At 49.1% G+C, this 14,681-nt stretch overlaps 1 protein-coding gene across 7 annotated transcripts in view; it reads left to right on the top strand.

Moving 5' to 3' along the window:
• Nucleotides 1-13,165, top strand: part of LOC112673925 (BLCAP apoptosis inducing factor) — a 55,876-nt gene extending 42,711 nt beyond the window's left edge. For 6 of the 7 annotated variants that reach the window (XR_007405479.1, XR_007405482.1, XR_003145124.3 and 3 more), the window contains one exon: nucleotides 1,624-2,058. The gene's annotated coding sequence lies outside the window, so the exon portion shown is untranslated. Of the gene's footprint in view, nucleotides 1-1,623; nucleotides 2,059-11,966 lie in introns of those variants that run through there. The other variant, XR_007405483.1, reaches the window with a different exon arrangement.
• The last annotated feature ends 1,516 nt before the right edge of the window (nucleotides 13,166-14,681 follow it).

Below are 14,681 nucleotides of genomic sequence, written 5' to 3'. Positions count from 1 at the left end.
GATCTCTGGCTGCCGGTAAGGCAAGGATTGCTGGGGTGCTAAAGGGCTGCAGGGAGACAGTCGTTCAGACTAGGGCTGGTGGTGGCTTGGGCTAGGACGTTGGTGATGCAGGTGAAGACAACTGAAAGGACCCAGGAGCCATTAAGAGGTTGAGTCTCCAAGGCTGGAGTCTGGACTGTGGATGTGGGTATATGTAAGTGAGCTGAGGAGCAAGACGCCAGGCGTTTGGCTGATGTCTTTCTAGGACATGCAAGACTCTAGGGAAGGATTGGATTTTGGACAATCTGTTGAGTGTGTTGAGTATGAAGTGCCTTTGGACTCCTGGGTTCTGGAGCCCAGAGGAGAGCTCCAGCTGGAGATAGGCACTCAGCAGCTTCAGGCACAGGCAGGGCTCAAGGGTGGAGGGGATGTCAAAGCAGCTCAGGGGAGGGGGTGATATTAAGGAATAGAGTATGAAAGGAATGAGCAGAGGACAGGGGCTGAGTCCTGCATTTAGGGGGTTGGGCAATATAGGAAAAAGAGTCTGAGAAAGAAGGTCCAGAGGGGGAAGGCAAGAGAGGCACTCTGCAGGAGCCTAGGGAGAAGTTTCCAGAAGGACAGAATGACCCCTGGCAGGCTAGGGCTGAGGAGGTCAAGAGTTCGGAGGAGGTAAAGGCTGATTGGCTTGCCTGCACTTGGCCTTTGGGGCCCTTTACCAGGTTTTTTTGCAGGGGGTAGTGATCCAGAGTCTACCTAGGAAGGGAGAAGAGCACATAGAGGGCGCAGAAGTTTTCATTTGTTTTTGGTTTTACTAAAAGAGCAATATTCACATATTAATTTTCCCAGAGGAAGGCACCGGTGGGATATGAGCCATTGCAGAACAAAGGCAATTAGCTAAATGAGGCCTCTGAGGGAAGGAGGCCATGTGGGCCAGAGGGAGCCATCTTAGGCAATAATGTGCATCCCGCCTCCCGAGAGAGAATTCAATACTTGGCCTTTTCTCGAGTAAACTCTCTCCAACTTTCTTTCAGGGAATTTGTCTGTGACCTTTGTGACTTAACTGAGTTTCCCTGTAGCAGGAATTTCATCCTGCCCATGGCCCAGACTTTGGCTTATTCATTTTGGAATCATCCCCAGACTGGGGCAATGAACCGGGCACTGAATAAATATATTCTGGGGCTTAAAATAAAATGTCAGAAACAGAAGGTCAAAATTCTTAGCCAAAAAGAGTTTGCGATCGATAAAACAATCAGACAAACACATTTAGTGTGTGTGTGAAGTCCTGCAGGGGAGAATGAATGAGGGTTAGGAGAGTTGGAAGGGGAGGGGGTTAGGTAGCTGGCAGCCTGGCCTGCAGGACTGAAGGGATATGGGGAGAGGAAATCTGCCCTTGACACAGAACCAGGACAACCCACCCCAGCATGGGCTTGGGTCTTTACAGTTTACACAGTGGGGTCCTAACCATTATTTCCGTGTGGTGGGTCGTTATACACCCCGTGAGGCAGGTAGGGTTGGGCAACCTATTTTACAGACAAGGGAAGAGGAAGCTGAGCCAGGGTCGGGGTGGGGGGGTAGGGGGGGGGTGGAGACCTGTGGAAGACCCTGGGGTGTGTTAATGGCCCACTCTCCTAACTTTGGCTCCAGCGACCCAGCCCCTCTGCACCCCAGGATGAGCCCCACAGAAGCTCCTGTTCGAAAGTTGGTTGCTGCAGGAAACCAAGACCAGAGTCCGAAGCAAGAGTTAAGAAAGATGAAAGCAGTGTGTGCGTCTTTAAGAGAAGCCGTCCATCAGAGGGCTTCCTGGAGCTCGAGGTCCACCCAATCCTCCTGCATATCAACACATAACTCAAGGGGTGCCTGGGTGGCTCAGTCAGTTGGGCATCTGCCATCAGCTCAGGTCAAGATCTCAGGGTCCTGGGATCCAGCCCCATATCCGGCTCCCTGTTTATCAGGGAGTCTGCTTCTCCTTCTCCCTCTGCCCCTCTCTACCCTACTTGTGTAGAGAGGGGCTACCCTACCCTACTCGCTCTTTTGCTCTTTCTCTCTCTCTAAAATAGATAAATAAAACCTTTAAAAATATATGTATAACTCAAAATGAGGACACAGTGGCCAGGTACGGGTCCAGGCCCTAGGACTGGAACCAGCACATGGTCACAGGCAAGATAGCCATGCGGTTTAGCTATGCTGGGTAGAATCTTGCCTCTTCTGATTCCATCCTTGTGCCAACAGCCACAGCCGCTGTTCCACAAGCTCTGCATCCTCCTCAGCTTTCCCTAGCTTCCCTGGGCCTGCCAGGGAAGGCTCTCGGCAGGCACCCAGGCACCCTCAGATGCTCCATGGCCCCCACAAGACCTCTCCAGGGTGTCAGCCTGTGTCCAATTTCATGTAAGCACCAGGTTGGACTCAAGACTTCTGTTCTGAGATCCGCCAAACTTCTCTGGGACCGCATCATATTCCTCGCTGGGACTCAGCCTAGCGGCTGGGGCATGATAGTCTGCTGGGGAACCAGGCAACGCCAAAGTTCTAGTCAACGCCCTTGGATTTCTCTCCGTCTACCCACAGGTTGAACATTTACCCTTTCATGAGGCCCAAGCTCTGAATGGTCTTCTCAATCTGCTTACTGTCTTTGCGTAAACTCTTTGTCCCTTCCATTAATTTTGACTCTAAGCTTAGTGACATCCAGAATCTTTCCTTTCTCAAGGCCCAACTCTAGTTCTGAAAGGCAGTGGCTCTCATAATGTAGGCTCCCCTCTGGACGAAAGTCTGCATGATCGTTGTCTGTGCTATGGACTTAACAGAAGCCCACACAGCAGCTAAAGGCCAAGCTAGGGACTCTATATAAATGTCATTACCCCCAAGAGCGGTGCATCCAGGAAGTTTGGATAGTGGGGCAGGGAGTGAGGTAAGAGGGAATTCCACCCACACACAGCATAAGAGAAAAACATTACCATACCCCACACAGTTAAAAAGGGGGTGCCCTGAAGCAGTAAGGAAAGAAGAGATTAGTCAATCAAAGGTGCTGGACAGATCACTAAGCTGTTTGGAAAAGCAAATCCACTTCATTCTTCACTTCGAGTCATACATCAACATGGAGTTCAGATGGATTAAAGATTTAAATTAAAAATCACACTCGAATAAAGCACAAGTGAATATCCATTTGAAACCCTGTGTGAGTGTTACCTTCTCAGCTTAAAAGCAAGGGAAGCATTCAAAAAGAAAAGATAAATAAAAAAGATTTTAAATTTTAGACCTTATAAGAAAGTTGAAAACAACTTGGAGGATGTCATGCAGAGGGTTAATATCCTTGGTGTTTAAGAATCCATACAAATTGAGTTTTAAAAATTCAAATCACTGCTGGATAAATGTGAAGGGATAGGAACACTCAATTAACAGAGATTAATTTTTTATGGCTCATAGGTTGAACCTATTTTCCAATATCTAATTATTTTTTAAAAAGTAAATTAAAACAACAATGAGATAACACTTTTTGCCCAGTACAGAGCAAAGAAAAAAATTTTAATGAGAATACCCCATGCTGGCTAGGGTGTGATGAAACAGACAATACTGCTGATGGGAATGTAAATTACTACAGCCTTTGACCCAGTAATCACACTTACAGCACTCCATCAAAAGGAAATAATCTCAAATTGACAAAGATTTATGTACAAAGAGATTTAGTGTGGCCTTGTTTATAACAACAACAGAAAAATTGAAACAACCAAAATAACCAATCGCTGGAAAAATGTTAAACAAATTATTTCATATCCAAATGGACTAGTATTCATCAAGGAATTGTGATTTTAAAAAAAAATCTCTGAAAAATCCTTTCTATATCAAAATGGGAAGACAAGTGAGAAACCAGGGTGCAGATGGTATGCTGGATACTATCTCAGCTATGGAAACAAAGAAACAAGAACTTTTTTTTTTTTTTAATGAAAGGATATGTGCTGGGACCCTGAACCTAAGGATAACAGAGGGGGTTCAGGACAAATAAGCTTTGAGGAAGGCAGGGAAATAAGTGGTCAAGTCCTAAAAGATGCCCAAGTGGGGTCCTGGTTGTCATCTCAAATCCAAAGAATTTTATAGCTGGAGGAGAGGGGGAGGGAGAGGTTCAGCCTGCCTAAAGCTCGGAGAAAGAATTGCCTTGGGCATTGAGCTCAAGAAACTGCCATTTGTTCAGTACACACAGAGCAAAGAATGAAGAAGGATGGTGGGAAATCTGGGTGAGCAGCTCACGCAGTCTCATTGAGCCATGCCAGGGAGGTTAGGATTTTATCCCAAGGTCAGTGAGGAGCCCTGAAGATTTTTAAGCTTTCCATTTAGATAGATTACAGTATTAGCAGGAACTCTCTTTGCAGTAGCAAAAACCCAGTTGAAACTACTCAGGCACAAAAATAAAAGTAAAACACGAGCCTGAGTGGCACATTTGGTTAAGTGTCTGACTCTTGGTTTCAGCTCAGATCAGGATCTCGGGGTGGTGAGATTGAGCCCCATGTCGGCCTCTGGAGTCAGTGTGGAGTCTGCTTGAGATTCTCTCTCTTTTTTTTTAAGATGTTATTTATTTATTTATTTATTTATTTATTTATTTATTTATTTATTTATGAGAGGCAGAGACACAGGCAGAGGGAGAAGCAGGCTCCATGCAGGGAGCCTAACATGGGACTCGATCCCAGGTCTCCAGGACCAGGCCCTGGGCTGAAGGTGGCACCAAACCACTGAGCCACCTTGGCCGCCCTACTTGAGATTCTCTTTCTCCCACTTGTGTGCTTTCTGTCTCTCTCAAATAAATAATCTTAAAAAAATTAAATAAAAGTAAAAAATTTAAAGGGTAAAATCTAAAACTAAAACTTCTAGAATAAAACATATGAGAAAATCTTTGTGATCTTGGTTTAGGCAAAGATTTCTGAGCTGTGACAACAAAAGCATGATCCAAAAAAAAAAAAAAACAAAAGCGTGATCCATAAAAGAATAAATTGATAAGTTGGACTTCATCAAAGTTTTAAAAAACATGGTTTTTGAAAGACATTGGTGAGTGAATGGAAAGACCAACCACAGACTGGGAGAAAATAGTTGCAAGTTTTATATCTGACAAAGGACTCGTACCTAGACTATATGAAGAAGCGGCAAAACTCAGTAATACAAATAACAAACAATCCAATAAAAAAAAGGAGCAAAGGATCTGAACAGACACTTCACCACAAAAGATCTACAAATGGTAAATAAGCACATGAAAAGATGCTCAACATAAAAAATAAAATAAAATAAAAAAGAAAGAAAAGATGCTCAACATCATTAGTCATCTGGGGAAAGGCAAATTAAAACCACAATGGGATACCATTTCGTATCTATTAGAATGTTTAAAATTAAAAAGACCTGATCAGGGGCTCCTGGGGGACGGAATCAGTTAAACACCTGCCTCTTGATTTCAGCTCCAGTTAGGAGCTCAGGATCCCAAAATCGAGCCCTCATCAGGCTCTGCGTTCAAGAGGGAGTCTGCTTGAGGATCCTCTCCCTCTGACTTTCCACCCCGCACACTTGCTCTCCTCTCTCAAATAAATAAATAAATCTTAAAAAGACTGATCAGGGATCCCTGGGTGGCGCAGTGGTTTGGCGCCTGCCTTTGACCCGGGGCGTGATCCTGGAGACCCGGGATCGAATCCCACGTCGGGCTCCCGGTGCATGGAGCCTGCTTCTCCCTCTGCCTCTCTCTCTCTCTCTCTCTCTCTCTCTCTGTGACAATCATAAATAAATAAAAAAAATTAAAAAAAAAAAAGACTGATCAGACCAAATGTTGGTGAGGATGGAACTGGAACTCTCATACATCATGGGTGGGAATATAAAGCAGTACAAACACCTTAGAAAATAATTTGGAAATTTCTTTAAAAGTTGCATATACACCTGTCATACAACCAGCCATTCTTCTGCTAGATATTTATCCCAAAGAAATGAAAGTGTGTGTCCGTACAAAGACTACTACATGAACATTCATAGTAGTTGCATTCGTAATATCCACAAACTGGAAACAGCCCAAATATCCATCAAGAGGTGAATGGATAAATAAACTACGGTCCACCCATACAATGGAACATGAGTCAGCTTTAGAAAGGAATAAACTATCAATACACCTCATGGATGAATCTCGAAATCTGCTGAATGAAAAAAGCCAGACGAAACTGGATGGCTCCATTTGTATAAAATTCTGGGGATTACAGATTAACATATAGTGACAGAGAGTAGATCAAGGATTGCCTGGGGAATGGAAGGAGAGGGTAGGGTAGGTAGAAAGGGAAGGGAAGAGGCGATGACAAAAAAGACACAAGAAATCTTTGGAAATAATGAGTATGTTGATTATCTTGACCACCCATGGTTTCATGGGTGTATACATGTATCAAAACTTACCATGTTGCACTTCATATATGTGCAATTTATTTATATGTCAACATACTTCAATTAAACTGTTAAATAAATAAATAACAAAATAGGAATTATATTGGTCCAGCAGGGGATCAGGGACATTGCCCCAGCTGTCATCTCTATGTTCAGTTTCCCAGGAATCCAGATGAATACCTGCCCTTCCTTTTGCCTAAGTTGTTTCAAACCTGGTTTCCATTGCTTGCAACCAGAAACGTTCTGGGCTAACATAGAGATAATGCTTAGAGCATTATCAGAACACAAAAAGGGGTTTATAACCTCACCTTGGGGACTCAGAATCAGTTAGTGGGAAGGGATGCTCAGGAAAGGGTGGGCACCCCAAGAAGGTAATACCTCAGTTGACTTCTCAAGGAGTGGGGACCAGGGTAGAAGAGACCAAAGAGGTCTCACGCTGCAGAGGGAGCAGCGTGAACAAAGTCATGGAGGATAGGAGACAGGACATGAGGTGTGTGCTTGAAGGCAGCTGGGTGTTCCTGGAATTTGGGATGAGAGAGGGACTGGTGGGAAAGAGCAGGGAGTAGCTAGTGCTATGTTAAAGAGCCCGAATTAACCTTGTTGGTGATGGGGAGCCATGGAAATGTTTAGAGCAGTCAAGTGCCATGGACAGATTTTTGTTTGAAGGAGCTGTCTCTGGGACCTGGAGAAGCAGGTGGACCAGGGAGGGGTCATTGGCACAGTTGAGAGCTGACTTTGAAGGGCCTGCTGACACCTGGGAGGGATGACCGATAGGGAGGCAGGGCCAGGACTCCGGTTCTCTGGAGGACATCTCCCCTGGAGACATAGAGCTGGGGTGGTCACTGTGCCCATGGCCATGGCTGGGGAAGGCTGACAGGTAGAGCGAGCCCCGCCAAAGTCTGAGGACCTCCAACCCATCATTTCAGGGGCTGGCAGAGCCTGGGGCGCCTCCAAAAGCAGCAGAGAGGAGGAAATGTCAGTGCCACGTGGCCACGTGAGCAGAGCGGAGAGCAGGTTGTCATGGAAACTGAGCTCGTGAAGCGTTTCTAGGAGAGAGGGATCAGCAAGACCAAATGTAGCATAAAATTCCAAACTGATGAAGGCTGAAAATTTTCTTTTGATTTGGCAATTAGTAGAACATTGATGAGCTTAACAAGAGCAATTTCAGGAGCTCGCGGACCAGCAAGGGGGTGGAGATGGAGAGAGATTTAGGAGGTAAAACGGACCAGAGTTGGTGATGGGGCACATACTGGAGGAGGAGAAGCAGGAGGGTGGTGTTTAGGAAGACCCCCGGTTCTCTGGTGCTCAGAAGGGACTCGATGGCAGTGGGGAATGCTGTAGAAGGATCAGGTTTGCAAGAGGAAGATCAGGAGTTCTGTGTGGGACATTTTTATCTAACAAACACATTTTTGCTTTGACGGTATGCTTGATATCGTTCTAAGAACTTTACTTATATGAATTCATTTATACTTATAATTATCCTATAAGGTACCTGCTACCACACTTACCACCATTTAGACATAAAGAAACAGAGAGAAACTTGCTTGTAGCAAGGAAGGAGCGGTGTAGGGATGTGAAGCCAGGCAAACCAAACATGTTGGTGTGAGGTCCCCAAGATAAGCAAATGGGGCGTCAGGGGGCAGGTGGACCCAGGCTCCAGGGCTTGGCGGGGAGGTTCTGGCTGGAGGTGTAAGAGCAGCCACCATGTGGGGAAGGACCTTGACTTGCCTCAAGCCAGTGGGAGGTTCATGCTGGGGTCCCTGGGTCTAGAATAGGGTTGAAGCTTCATGGACAAGTGATACCGTGGGAGAGGGTCCAGGTGAAGGCCCAGACCATGCCAGCATTCAGAGGGGCCCACCAGGGAGATGGGAAAGACAGGACCAGAGGGCAGATGTGGGGAAGGCTGTCCCTGCAGGAGGCAGCCAATGGGAGGCCTTGTCCAGAGAGGTCAGGGGAGGTGACCGGGCCACAGACGCTTCTAAGAATCTTTGCCAGGTCAGTCTCAGGGGAAGAGACAGGAACCCCGACAAAGGAAGCAGTCAAAGGTCTGGCTGTGAAGGAAGAAGGGAGGAGGAGTGCTAGGGAGGAGAATAGAGTCCAGAAAGGTACTATTTTTAAATGAAAATGATTTTTTAATTAAAAAATGTTAATTAGAAAATGCATTCATGTGGTTCAATATTTAAAACCTACAAAAGAAGGTCCAGTGAAAAGGCTCCCTCCCACGCCTCTCCCCGTCCCCCAGGTTCCCTTCTTCAAGGCAACCAGCCTATCCTCCCAGAGACAGAGAATACAAATTCACAATTTGGGATTCTCCATTTCTGTAAATACACACAGAAAATACATTTCAGAACATTGAAGCTCTTTGGGGAAGAATGCCTTACAGAGCCAGTGATGGAACAGAGGGACCCCCAAGCTGGAGCCACGGGGGTCCCAAATGGTAGTGGAATATTAGTTTTGGACAAGAGCCTGTGTTTCATTGCGTGGAACAAAATTATATCATCCTCCCGCTACCAAGTACCCAGTATGGGGAGCTCGGTGTTCCGGGCCCCCTTGGCCGCCTGGCCCGGTGGCAGCTCACACTCTGAGGAGTCTGTCCCACCCCACGGCCAGATCCGGGGTGGCCTTTGAATCACTCTCTGCCCCTGGCAACCGCCTCAATCCCGGTGGCTGCTGAAGAAGTGTCTCCTGACACAAAATGAAATGTCTGAAAGGCAGCTCAATCTTTTTTTTTTTTTCTTTTTAATTATCGAAACCAACTGGAGTGTCCAGGAGACATGAATGGAGCCTCCGGGGCTGAGGGAAGGGTGGCAGGGACTGGGGGCAGCGCGGGGGTGAGCAGGGGGGCTCCGGAGCACCAGCTGCCTGTGGCTTGGGGAAAAGAAGCCGCCTGCAGGGGGGCCGTCATTCCTGGGGCGCTGGGGCCCCCTCACAGTAGGGAAGGGGAGCTCGCCCCCCCTTGCCACAGTCCCTGACTACAAGGACGAGGATGCAGGCCTGGACTGAGGAGGAAGCCCAAGGGGTTATGGGCTGGGCTCGTGGTCAGGGGTCACTGTGTTCCCCGGTGCCTCTCCTCTGCCTCACTCTCTGACTCCAGGCAGACAGCACTTCTCTCTGCATCTGTTTGGCTGTAGAAATGGATGGAGGGGTCTTGGGGAGAGCTTGCATGGATGACCTGTCCTTGCTGCCACCATTTTGGGCCTTGACCACAGTGGACTCTCGGGCTCTATGGCTCACCTTCCTTATCTGTAGTGATGCCCCTGCAGCCACCCAAGACTCTGTTCACCACCCATGGGCCTGAGGGGATCCCACTGCCCAGCACACACCAGCATCATGGATCCAGATCATGGGGGCTCATGAGGTCGGTGGCACACCTGAAGACTAGCTTCTGCTATGTTGGAGGAGTTGAAGCTGGGCCCTAGGGCCCACCTGAGCCTTGGGTGGTACATCCTGGGAGAGCCAAGTAGAGGTGGCTGGGTCACAAGGTCACAGGTGGGCTGTACACAGCTCACATGTTGCGGGGGGTGTGTGTGGCCGGTGCTCCCTACTGCCTGGCCCTTCATTCCTCCTGCTTTGGAAAGTGGCCTTCGACAGCCTCGTTCAGTGCAATGACCCCTAAGCAGGGGGCACCCAGGAAACTGCTATGAGGCATTAACACTCTTAGATACATTTTTAATTGAAAATTAGTACATATATGGGGTGAATGCCTCAGTCTCCCTCCTCAGAGGCCACCTGTCACCCGGCTGTTACCAATCCTTGAGGCCTTATCGGGGATGGGTGGAGGAGAGGGACTGGGGGTGCACAGGAGAGGCTCCCCATCAGATGTGGGGGTGACAGGATGGGAGCAATGGGGGTGCTTGTGCCCAGGCTCCCACCTGGGAGAGACAGTGAGTGTTTGCAGTGCTCCCATGGGGGCAATCGGTAAGGAACATTCTCAGTGAGAGACAACTCATTGGGTTTAGACACGTTGGACTTTGGGAGGCCCAAAAGTCAGGGAAGAAATTGCCTGGCAGAGCAGATTGGCCAGGTACATCTCACCAGCCTTCCCTGTCTCTCTAGAATCTTCCCCTGCACGGTCCCAGCAACTATTTCATACATTGTCCACTTTCTGTAGAACACTGGCCTCCTCCCCACCTGGCCCGCTTCCCACCAATTGTCCTGCCATAGGGTGGCCATAGTCTTGCCTCAGACCCTGTAGCCTCCAAAGCGGGAATCGCCCTTCCACCCAATATCAGCAGGCCTGTATTTCCCTGAGGCTCCAGATCACCCACCCCCTCCACCCCCGCCAGCCTTCCCTGAGCTCACCCCTCCCCTCTGAATCTCCAAGCCCTCACGCCCTTGCAAAGGACCCCAATCCCATCCAAAGCTGATTGAGGCCAGGCTCCCTGGACCCCATGCCCCACCAGCTCCCGTTTCTCTCAAAGTCCTGGCAAACTTCCCATTTGCCCCCCACACTGCAAGCCGGATCCACTCCCCGTGGGACCTTGAGACCACTGGTGGCCAGGTCCTGGCAAACCCAATGCCATCTCTCAACTCTCACCTTGCTTGGTGTCTCAGTGAGGCCCCACTGAGGCCCTGAGTGGTACTGCCGACCACCGCCCCATCCACAGCCTCGCCTCGGTGCCCAATGCCACCCTCTCCTGTCTCCCCTTGATGCCCTGCCTTTCGGGGCTCCCTTTCCATGTCCCTTTCCAGGATTTCTCCTCAGCCGTCACATGCTGAAGTCCCTCACGGTGGCCCCCAGAGCCCTTGGCTCTGCTCACTCACAGCCTCTGCACCCATCGCTCTCCTTGCCGTGGCAGGCGGCAGACCAGCCTCTTCAGGTGGGAGAGTCAGAGAGGACCTCCGAGGAGGTGGCATTCCATCAGAGGCCAAAGTGACTGGAGGGAGGGAGTCAAGAGAGGACAGGGGCGGGAGGCATGCCTGGCAGAGGGAGGGCCTTAGTTTGCTGGCGCTGCTGTACCAAGTACCACAAATGTAAACAATGGGAATTCATTGGCTCACAGTCTGGAGACCAGAAGTCCAAGATCAGGTCGCCGGCGGGGTTGGTTCTGTCTGAGGGCTGATCGGGAGAGTCTGTCCCAGGCCTCTCTCTTATCTTTTGGGGGTTTGCTGGCCATCTTTGGCATTTCTTGGCCTGCAGATGCAATACCCCAATCTTCGCCTTCATCTCCACATGTTCTTCTGTGTGAGTGTGTGTCCAAATGTCTCCTTCTTATAATGACACCAGTTTTTTGGGGTTAGGGGCTCCCCCTATTCCAGCATGACCCCATTCTAACTGAACTCATTATACCTGTAGTGACCCTATTTCCAAATAAGGCCACATTCAGAGCTACTGGGGTTATGACTCCAGTATATGAATTTGGGGGAACACAATTCAACCCATAACAGAGAGTCTCTAGAGGGAAGGCCTGGCAGTAGGAACAAGCCTGGTGTGTTCCGGGAACAGCAAAGAGGCCAGCGTGGCTGCAAGGGAGAGCAGGGGGCAGGGAGTGGTATGTGGAGGTGGGACAGGTAGGCACCTCACATAGGGCCTGGTTGGCGTTTATGCCAAGTGCAGTGGGGAGCACTGTGAGTCTGAGATACGACTTCCATTTGTACAGATCCTTCTGGCTGTCGGCTGGAGAGTAACTGGCACAGAGCGAGTCTGGACGTGGGAGTCCTTTGAACCTGAGATGTGAGGAGGCCCAGCAAGAGTGAGTGGGAGACAAGAGCGTGTTATGGAAAGGACCGGCTTCACACATCAGTGGGACAAGCCAGAGGGCCAGCAGGATTTGAGGAGCCAGTGGCTCTGAGGACAGAAGAGGAGATGCTCGAGAAAGCCTGAGCACTCTGTGTGCAGCCAAGTTGGGAGGGCGCTGAGAAGCATCTGGCATGGTCGGCAGCCAGGGGGCTTCGGTGGTCTGGTCTACAGCTCCGGGGGCAGATCTAACCCAAAACTCCAGGCAGGGATGGAAGAGACAGTCCACGAAGCTGAGGGCACTCTGTAGAGAGGGATCCAGGGGCCTGGTCAGATCCAGTCTCCGGATGCAGCAAGAGAAGCCCAGCAGGGAGACCGGGAAGGCCCAGACGGGGTGGTGGGGAGAACAGGAGAGGACAGGCTGCCAGGCGAAGGAGGAGGGCGTTTCCAGAAGGCGGGAGCGGTCACCTGTGGGCTGTGAGCACGAAGGTTAGAATGGAGATGAGAGGAAAGCCTGGGCTCAGGTGACTGCAGAACTGCCCGGGCCCTCCATGAGAGGCGGGCACAGCAGCCGGAAAGCTTCCTGAGACGGGAAGGGAAGGAGAGGAGGGAGGCAGGGCCAGTGGGACTCAGTCTCCAACATCAGATCTGGGGAAGTTAGTTTTCAGAGGGGACGCAGCAGGGACACAGCAAGTACGGGTGTGGCAACTAGTGACCATACGGGACCAAGGGTGCAGACAGATGTGTGTTAGGCTAAACAGGATTTCATGAAACCGCCTACCTTTCCTGGGCAACCTCATCTCTCCTGTGTTCCCCTCCACGGGTGACAGCAGTCCACGTGGGTGCTAGTTCCATCCTCCTTCTAGACGGGGATAGGGTTATTGATCACCTTCTATCCCCCAGGCCACTTGCAACAGTCAGTAAAACTGACAAGTGCTGGGGCACCTGGGTGGCTCAGTGGTTGGGTGCCTGCCTTCGGCTCAGGTCGTGATCCCGGGGGTCCAGGATCGAGTCTGGCGTCGGGCTCCCCGCAGGGAGCATGCTTCTCTCCCTGCCTATGTCTCTGCCTCTCTCTGTGTCTCTCATGGATAAATAAATAAATTTTTTTTAAAAACCTGACAAGTGCTGCATATATTTAGTTTTGCGTTAAAGCCTCATATACAAGCAGTGAAGTGTGCAGCTCAGTGATTGTCTGATTATGCATACACCCATGTAACCGCCCCCCAGATCAAGATACACAACGCTTTCATCCCCCTGGAAAGCTCTCGGGCACCCCCTCCCAGTTAGCACCCAGCCTCCAGAAGTGATTACTACCCTGACGAGCTTCACCCACGAGTGGTTTTGTTTGTTCTTGAACTTCACACGAACAGAATCAGTGTGTTCCCTGTATCTGGCTTCTTTCACTAAACATACATCTATGAGACTCACCCATGTCCGTGCATGTAGATTGACTTTGTTCTTTTTCACTGCCATCAGGTGCTCCTTTAAGTGAATATGCCGCCAATGGATCTATTTACGCATTCTCCTTTGGGTTGTTTCTGATTTTCTGTGATGACAAAGGAAAATGCATGAATGTTCTGTGCACATCTTTAGGGGGACCTACACACTACTTCCCATCGGGGTAGTCCTAGTAGCAGACTGTTTGGGTCAGAGGGCAGGGGTATGCTTCACTTTTACAGATATTGCCAGTTTTCCAAAGCAGGTTGTACCAATTTACACCCAACACGGTAGGTTTTCTTAAAGGTCATGCTTATTGATACACGATTTACAGGGAATGACATTCACTGTTATTTTTGTGTGCAGTTTTGACAAATGCATATCGTAGCATAGCCCTCACCATAACTGAGATAGAAAATATTTCTATCACTGCAAAACATTCCCTCGTGCACCACCGACCACCACTGGTGTGTTCCCTGTCCCTATGTTTTTGCCTTTTCTAGAATGTCATGTAAAAGGAAATCACAGAGCATTTGGGGTCTGGCTTCTTTCACTTATGATAATGCATTTGAGATTCCCCCCATGCTGTTTCAGTACTCGTTCCTTTTTATTGCTAAGACCTGCTCTACCTTGTAGGTGTGCCACATGTTTGTTGTTGTTGTTTTTAATCTCCATGAGTTGAAAGATATTTGAATTGTTTCCAGTTGGGACAGCTGTGAATAAAATCGCTCTAAACATCCATATAGGATGTTTAAGTGGATGAAAGTTTTTTTCACTAGTTAAATGTCCAAGAAGGGATCATGTGTTCTCCAGTTTAACTCTGCAATGAACTGTCCAACAGTTTTAAAGGCTCAGCCATTTGGTGCTCCCACCAGCAATGGATGAGCGTTCAGGTAGCTCCTCATCCCTGACAGCACCTCATAGTGGGTTTTGTTGTTGTTGTTGTTTTTATTTTAGCCACTCTTGTGACTATACAGTGGTTCAGGTATCAGGCCCTTGTTTTGTGGGGCCGACTAGAGGGGTTTTGAATGAGAAAGGGCACAATCAGATGTGTGCTCGAGGGCTGGCTGGAGGCGACCAGAGCAGATGAGCCTGTACCCTGGGATCTGGAGGGAACCTGTTGCATAGTGACAAGGCCACACCAGGGGTGGCCCTGAGGATGCAGAGTGAGAGGCTATAAACATGGTTCCAAAGATGTTGG

The sequence above is a fragment of the Canis lupus genome, chromosome 24 (genome assembly GCF_003254725.2).
Source record: "Canis lupus dingo isolate Sandy chromosome 24, ASM325472v2, whole genome shotgun sequence".
Lineage (NCBI taxonomy): Eukaryota > Metazoa > Chordata > Mammalia > Carnivora > Canidae > Canis > Canis lupus.
This window is presented reverse-complemented; position numbering and strand designations above follow the sequence as displayed.